Source organism: Pseudopipra pipra, chromosome 5 (assembly GCF_036250125.1).
Source record: "Pseudopipra pipra isolate bDixPip1 chromosome 5, bDixPip1.hap1, whole genome shotgun sequence".
Taxonomy (NCBI): Eukaryota; Metazoa; Chordata; class Aves; order Passeriformes; family Pipridae; genus Pseudopipra; species Pseudopipra pipra.
This window is the reverse complement of record NC_087553.1, coordinates 15,050,244-15,058,890: the sequence shown is the minus strand read 5'-3', so window position 1 is coordinate 15,058,890 and position 8,647 is coordinate 15,050,244. Positions and strand designations below refer to the sequence as shown.

The 8,647-nt window shown below is 42.2% G+C and overlaps 1 long non-coding RNA gene across 1 annotated transcript; it reads left to right on the top strand.

The window, feature by feature from the left end:
• Positions 1-2,304: 2,304 nt before the first annotated feature.
• On the top strand, positions 2,305-8,196 carry LOC135414177 (uncharacterized). Its single transcript, XR_010430612.1, has 3 exons — positions 2,305-2,884; positions 3,480-3,620; positions 4,595-8,196. It is a non-coding gene; the product is annotated as an uncharacterized LOC135414177 (long non-coding RNA).
• Positions 8,197-8,647: the final 451 nt, after the last annotated feature.

The window sequence follows — 8,647 nt, the reverse complement described above, 5'->3', positions numbered from 1 at the left end:
GTAGTGATGGTACATATGATTTGACTCTTGGAATAAATGACACTGAAGCATCAGGGGCTGGGAAATAGGTGTGACTCTTCATACCAAAAAATATATTAACTTCTATGCAGAAGGTATAGTTTTGCTAACCGTGACCCTGCTGAGGTGCAATCCCATCAAGCATCTAGCAGTCTAGATGAACAAAAATCCACAGAATTAAAAGAAAGCTAAATAAAAAAGAAAGGGAGAACTTCAACATTGTTTACTTGGAAGTTTAAGTTTCTGGAGGCCCCTCTGTCTGCATGTGTACAGCACGCTGTGCAGAGAAGCAAAATCTTGTTGGAAGTGCAGCATGGCAAGGAGATGGACAACATCACAGGAATTCCATTTCAAATGCGTGGAGGAAATGCTTTTTGTTTCCTGTTTTAAAGAGTCTGTACATAAAGTAGGGGAAAAGGAAGAAATGGAGAAAGCGCTGCATCGAGCAGAAACTTGGAAGCAAAAGGAATTAACTGGAAATTATTGGCACAAAATGTAAATGGGGAGGGGGAAGTAGTAGGAAATGAGTGGGGGAAAACTCAAGAAACTAGATCTTGCAAAGGTTTTATTGAGTGTGCTGAAGGATCTCTATTCCTTCCCCCAGCATCTCCTCCCAACCTTTCATTGTGGGTTTTTTCCTTCTCCTCCTTTATGCTGCCCCTGTATAGGTTTAATTTATTGTGGTTGCAGATGTTATACAGAAGAACTTCTTGGTAGATACTCACACTTATTTACTGGTAGACAGTGTGGTGGAGAAATACACTGTGAGCTTTTGGAAGTCCTGTGGATAAGTTTTAGTGTACATGTTCCCCAAATATTTCCAAAATTAAGTGATGCCTTTGGAGAAAGTTTTTAGATAATAGCTATTGTGTGTAGACCTTCATCCTCTTAACATCACACTAGTGGTGATGGCTAATGCTCAAGAGAAGAGGCTCTATTTGACTTCTGTCTTGGTGTAGATGAGGGCTAAAGGGAAAATAAGCTGTTCTTCCATGACACTTGAACAAGAACACTCTTTTGTTACCAAATACAGTAGTAATGCTTCCAAGTGAAGACTGTTAGAGCAATGGAACATGCTAGGAATGTTTTTGTCATTAAGGAACAAAACCAAAACCCAACAAATCTACAGTTTAGCATGTCAGTTAACTCTGAGTTGGGAGTGAAAGCACAGAAGAGGAGAAAGATAGAGGATATGCTAAGGAGCTCTTGGAGCACTCCACAGATATTTTCTTCCAAGAACTAATTTATAGAAGGCAATTAAAAAAATCTAAACCTGTGTCTATTACAGCTGAGATTAGCAGTTTAACTATCATAACGATTTACGTGGAGGACAGAGGAAAATACTATCAGAAATGGGGCCATCAGTCAAACTTCTCCCTGAATAGGAGTCTCACAGATAGCTCCCTGGAGCGTCCTCCAGCACACAGGCTCACTGCTATGTAATAGCATTTGTTATGGCTGGCAGTTTTTCAAGACTGGGTATATTAAACTAGATTCCTATGACTATTTATATGCCAACATATTGAAACAGCCTGGTTTTTTTCCCTCCCCACCCCCCCTTCTCTGGAGTTGGTGAATAACAGAAGTTTGTGGGTGCCTGTCTCTAAACCAAATTATTTTTAACCAAGGAACTAAAACACAGAATGAGGCTTTAATGTCAGTATGAGCTGGAACTCTAGGATGATGTGATAGGGGAGAAAGAGGCTGGAAAATTCAGAGAGCCAGTAAGTAACCAGAAAATAATTTAGTGTGCTTAACAACGGAAAGTACCTATCAGTGGAGATGGAGTAATGGCAGAAATTCCCTGTCTCATCCAATTTTCAATTTAAGCCCAAGAACAAACCCATGTGTAGTCGAGCAATTTTTCAGGACAGATAAAGAAAATAAAATGCCTAGACTTGTAGGTAGGCTTGAGGCAGCTGATACTGTGCAGTAAACTGAGCAAACCCTTGCTGGCCAGCAGTAAGTCACCTAGTGCAGGACAGGGACCGGAGGTGCCTCCTCATCAAGAGGGGACTGCCATGTTACTGGAGCTGAACATCTTTTAAATGTGAATAGTTCCTTGCTTTTTCACCTTTCCACAGAGTAACTTGCATGACTGTGGCCTACATTTCTCAAACGGTGTTTTTACAGGGATGCTGTGCTTGGATTTGCTTCTATCTGTTCTGTGCAGTACTGTGCAGTCTCCTGTGGTTCTCCCAAATCCCAGACCTGGGGTGAAGATGGTGCTCTGCTTCAGGATCCAAGGTACAGTCAAGCTGTACAAACACTTCTCTCTAAAGATTAACTGACATGTTTGATTGAAGCTTCGGGAACACTTGTTCTCAAGATGCATTTATGGGCTTTCCAGAGACTTCACAGACAGATGTTCTCCAAACATGAAAAAACAGAGCTCTCTGAAACTCTAGCCTGTATAAAACTGTCTGATATGCACAATGCTGAATTTTGAAACCACTTTTGTAGGACTATAATGAACAATATCTGGCCTGGCAGAATGGGAATGTAGAAGTTTTTGTGATTGGTTTGACCTCTAATTGAACACACCCCTTTTTCCAGATGAACTTTCAAAAGGAGTATTTCAAGGTTTTGCTCTTCAGATTGTATCTCAACCATAATCTATGCTTTTCCATGAGGGTCACATAGGAATTCTTCTAGTTACTGGTGCAAGTCCTTCTAAAACTTAATGTTAAAGCTGAATTTAATGCTCTACATTCTTATTCTTTCGAGGCCAAAAAACTGTCAATGCTCCAAAAATGCCCAAGCAGATGAGCTCGGAGTTGTCACAAGGAATAGATGTCACTCTTACAGATTGGGAAGGAATGATTCAGCCATTGGGATACCATGTGAGATACACAAATGCCACCAGGTGAGCACCCAAGTTCTTCTGGCTTTTGTAACTCCCATGAAATCTGCAAACATCTGTGATGTGTTTTTTAATGAATCCAGGGGTGCTTCAGTTCATGTTAGAAAACTGGGCAAGTTTCTCAAAGAGAGCTGGGAAAGCTGGTCGGGGCCAGTATTTTGTTTGCAGCAAAGAGCAGACAAACCTGACACCTCTGGGAAAAGTTCTGACCATGTCAGAGGCCTGAATGTGGCATAACTGAAGGGCTAAAAAAGGGGACAATAAACTATTTCACTAAAAATCTTTTGGCACTTTCATCCATTTCCTTTTCTTCCTCCCTTATCGCACTTAGTTAAGGTAAGAGATAACTTTCCATTCAGGTGGCAATACCACAGACTTCTAAAGCATTTGGAAGGTTAACTTCAGAAGTAATAAATCATATGACCGAAATAGATTTGGACCAATATCCCGCCTTTGATTTTTTTATTTCTTTTCTTTTTTTAATGGGCATTACAATCCCTTTTGCCTTTGCTCACATTTTGATCGCTATCCCTAGGAGATCAGAGCCAATTGTTAAATATGCCAGCATTGTGACTTTGTTCTTTGCTTTGTGCTGCAGCTGCCACAGGAGAATTGTAGCCCCATTAAAATCCATTATTTGCCTTGAAGTCCTGGACTTTCTGGACTGAAAGAAATCTCTCTAATTGTCACGGCCAACTGGTGGTGTGTGAAGGATTTGGACTAACGAAAGAGTTACTCAGTAAAAGAGAGCTCATCTTAATTCTGGGGTGATAGAAATGGAGGAGCTTAACCAAGTTTCTTTTGCTGACAGACAAGGGATTTTTACATGGCACACTTCCATGCTCCAGGAAGGATTCTGATACTTGGAGTTAATTCAGCTAGCCTAGTATCTTTCCCATCCTATAAGTATTTTTGCAATCAAACTTGTTGGATATAAGGTCCTTATAATGGCATAGCTGTGCCTTGGAACTACGTGAGTCTGTGTAGGATGCTCTTTCCCAGACTTTAACTGGAAGCATGAAAGTTGCTGTGTGTGTCTGAAGCTGTGTGCCAAAGACAAGGCAGCAGGTCAACGTGATGGGGCCAAAGGGAGGGAAGCTTTTCCTACAGCCCTGCTAAGTGAGGGAAGGTGCCTACCTCACTAAGGAGCTATTGGCTTATGTAGGACATTTTCAGGGAAGCGAAGCTGTGTAAGTTATCTTCTGTACATGGAAGAAAAAAAACAGACTGAAAATTTGAACAGTTAAGAGCAGTTATTGATACAAGGTTCTTCAGTGCCAGATTTTAGTTATGTGAGACGCTCCAAGTGGCTTATTCCCCAGAGGATATGGATGTCCTGCAGCCTTGTGAGCAATGCACAGTGTCTTGCACAAAAGAGCATGAGGGAGGTGTTGCCTGTCAGGGCAGGGATTTCTTCTGACAAGAGTAGTCCAGGCAGTGGGCATTTGCCACTAGTGATTTGTAGTGGTTACAGTGAGTGTCTCTAACTATTTGTCTGTTTGAAGGAAGTCACCATTCTGGTTACAAGTATAGCAAGTTTTCTTCTGGCCATGTTTGTAGACTAATGCATGAGCTCGAAGCTGAATGACATCAGGATTTTGCGTTAATAAGCTTTTAGAAAGTGAAATCTTTTCTGACACTGCATTTTGAAAGACTATGACTTGCAGCTCTCAGGAGAAAAAGGCTCACAACCCATTCTGGTCTATTTTGCAGGCAACTTCAGTGGTGACACTTCTATCTATCCCATAAAATCTTGAGGTTCAGTAGTGACAGCGACTTTCCCTTCCAGGACTTCAGCAGCCATGAAAGGCTTTCTCTCAACTTCCTCTACTCAGGAAACATCATCGGATAAGTCCAATTTTGTAGGGAGGGTGGAGAAGTAAAGCCTAAAGTATGGCTGTTATATATATAAAAAAATCTGTTCTGAAGAGAAATGGTGGTTATTAATAAGAGATCTATTAGAGACCTTGAGTGTTGATTGAATGCACAAGTAGTGATCTAATTACTGTGCTCATTTCCTGCTATAAACCTGTAAAAAAGAGTTCCTGTCTTATCTGTTGCTCTCTATCTGCCTCTTTCCATTCTGCTCTACAAAACCAGAATCCCCTCTCCCTGTAGTCTGTCTGTTATTCCTTCTACAATCTCTCTTCTGCTTCTCCACCTAGCAGGAAATAATGCTGCCAGGTGCTGCTGTTACCACTGCTTACCTCCTCAGACTTCACCTCTGCCCCACACCCAGGGAGCTACACAGTTAATTGGGCTCTAAGCTTAAAGAGCAAAGGAAACCTCCCTCACATTCTTATTTCCCAGGCAGGGACAGAGCTGGTGACATGGGTGGACAGTTTTCTCTGTGAACAGCACTGCCCTGGCACCATTAAGCAAATCAGTACTTTGATCCCTCAGATCAGAGAAACTTGGAGCTGGAAAGATGTGTCCAATCTGACTCTTCTGTTTGCGGAAGCAAACTATTTTGCCTTTCTAGCAACTTGAGCCACATCTAATCCTCTCCCATACCCCTTTCTTCTGTCCTACCTGTGCTCCTCACTGCTGTGTGAATGAGCACATCTGCTTGGGCAAGTGTGTTGGGCTTCAGAAGTAAATCACAGCAATTAAATTTCTCTTATTAAAATGCACCAGTCTTACAGCAGCGTCACCAGAGATCTGTTTGCTCTTTCGTGCAAACATGCACTTTTCCAAGATGAACTTCAAACCCTAGCTCTGAAAATGAGGAGATGCCTTTTCCATTTGCCTGCAGCCTGGCTAAAAACTCCTCTTGGCTCAGATTCCCCTCCCCAGAATAGTCTGTAATCTCTCTGTATTTGTCTACCTCAGGTAAGATAGCACTCTCCTTTCAGGTCAGGACTCTGGAAACATGGAGGTTGCTGACAAAGGTAAAACTGGTTTTAACTTTCCATAAACCTGATGAGAGGGAAGTAGTAGAAAGCCTATTAAAAAAAAAATCCTTCTCTTCTTTTTATGCACATTTTATGTTTATGGCTTGGGAGTTAATCTCTGTCATGGGTAAGTGTCAACATTTGGGTATGAAATGGTCACCAACAACATTAGCCATGTCAGTACTAAATGTACTTTCTTAATTCTTCACATTCCTATTTTACTGTATTCACTTTCAATTCTTGCTACCAAGGCTGCTATATATGTTTGGAAAAATGCATGGATACTTGAAAGAAAAAAAAAACCCAAACAACAAAACAAAACCTCACCAGAAAAGTCCCATACCCTAGCTAAATCAAAAAATCTTAAATATGTTGAATCTAAGAACTCTGCACTTTGTATGAAGGCTTGAACTTTAGCCAGGTTGACCAGTCTGCCTGAAGCATGTTCCCAGCTGTCAGCCAGAGGGATCCTCAAGGTGAAAGTTTAAAATCCTCATCAAGCTTCTACAACTTTCATGTTTCCAGCAAGCTCAGTTTCCTTTCCCTCATCACCCCAAAAAGTATGCTGTCAGACCCACTCTCCTTTCACCCCAGTAAACCAGGATGTGATGGTAGTCAATTTAATTTTTTTTTGAATTCCTGAAAACAATGTAGACCATTCCACCAAACCATGCAATAAAATGTTCACATCTCTAGAACATTGCATTCTGCATTTTAATCAGCTTTGTGGCAACTATAAATGAGAGGCAAAAGCATCATAGAATCATAGAACAGTTTGGGTTGGAAGGACCTTAAAGATGATACAGTTCCAAACACCCTGCCATGGGCAGGAACACCTTCCCCTAGACCAAGTTGCTCAAAACCCTGTCCAACCTGGCCTTGAACACAGCCAATTTATTTTGTCAGAAAAATCTTTCAACATGTTCTCTGTGTTAAAGCAGCTTCCTGACCCTGCACTTCAAAACTGATGAAACTGTAGGATACAGGGGCCTCAAAATCCTTCTTGTAGAGTTGTATGAGCAGCCAACACAAAGTGAACTGGAAGGCAGCAGCCAGTGTTAAGTGAGACTCTGGGTCTTTCCCTGCATATGTCACTGTGCTGGTTTGGGCTGGGGCAGAGTTAATTTTCTTGAAAGTAGCTGGTGTGGGGCTGTGTTCTGGATTTGTGCTGAAAAGGGTGTTGGGTAATAGAGGTGTTTTTTATTACTGCTAAGCAGTGCTTACACAGAGTCAAGGCATTTTCTGCTTCTCATATTGCCCTGCCAGCGAGGAAGCTGGGGGTGCACAAGGAGTTATGAGGGGAGACAGGCAGGACAGCTGACCAAAGGAATATCCCATACCATGTGGCATCATGCTCAGCATATAAAGCTGGTGGAAGAAGGAGGAAGTGGGAGGGAACATTTGGAGTGGTGGTGTTTGTCTTCCCAAGTAACTGTTACCCGTGATGAAGCCCTGCTTTCCTGGGGATGGCAGAACACCTGCCTGCCAGCGGGAAGTGGTGAATGAATTCCTTGTTTTGCTTTGCTTGTATGCATGGCCTTTGCTTCACCTATTAAACTGTCATTATCTCAACCCACAAGTTTTCTCACTTTTACTCTTCCAGTTCTCTCCCTGATCCTGCTGGTGGGGAAGTGAGTGAGTGGCTGTATGGGGTTTAGTTGCCAGCTGGGGTTAAACTGTGACAGACACAAAGCAGTGCTGCTGTTATCACACTGTTTATTTGCTGAATGTGCTTTCCCTTAAGCTGCTGTCTGAGATCATTTCACGATACTCTTCCATGCTCTGATGAATTCAAAACTGCAGCGAGTTAATTCAGTGCTCACCCCAGGCACCCGACACTGGGTGGTAGTCCCTGTATCTCTGCAGTTCACACTGCCACTGAAGCAAGTACAGAAACACCCCTGAGGAATGAGCGATTATTTAAACTAGTTTTTGGATTGGCTTGCTTTTGTTTAAAGCAGATGCTTATTGGGAGGAACGATTGGTCTCAGCGTGTAACTGACCTCAGATTAATTAATAACCACTGTCTGGAACCCGACACTGCAAACGGGAAGCAGAAAACAAACAGTTTAAGCCATCTGTGCTAACTTTTGCTTGAGAGCTTGGCTGCTCTTATTAGAGGGTTGTGCCTTTTCCTGTGGCACACAGAAGGGAGAGGGGGAGTCCATTAAAAAAAGGTTAGTTCCCATAGTGTAATCCACCAAAAGAGGGGAAATAGGGGGATGTGTTGTATCTCAGCCCTCAAAATTCTCAGTAGGTTTCTCTGTACCAGTTCTACCACTGACAAGATTTTAATGGATTTATTTTCTGTTAAACCTTTTTTCCCCCCTAGATTCATCTTCTATTTTACTAGTTTCTGAGGAAAGTAAATACTCTTCCCTTCCAGTTTCATTCCTTTCCTTTCTTGTGCTGACATCTCTTGTGATCAGTGGAAGCTGGTAGTTGTGGGATACAGGTTGTTTATGTGGTCTTTAATTTGCTGTTACTGGAGATGGTTGGGAACACTGTAGCAAGCTGATTTTGGAAAATGAAGACTTACTGTAGTGGAAACACTTCATAAATACTGTTTCAGCTAAAAAGGTCAGGAAATTATTCTCATGTGGGGAATATGTTTTCCTGAAAAATGTGTGGAGAGCTGCCCACCTAGGACAGGTTGCCAGCCTGTACATATCTTGCTAGCCTCCAGGCAGGGCCATTACTATTGCCATCTTGTCAATCCTGGAAAAGAGAGATGGGCTTGCTGTCTCCCACGTGTCGATGTACATGCAGAGCTCCCTCCAGCAGCTTAAACCTTCCTGTGTAGTATCCCGTGCTGCTTGCAATGGTGGCAGTGGAGATGGAGTATGGACTTTGATGTGTACCTGGTAATTAA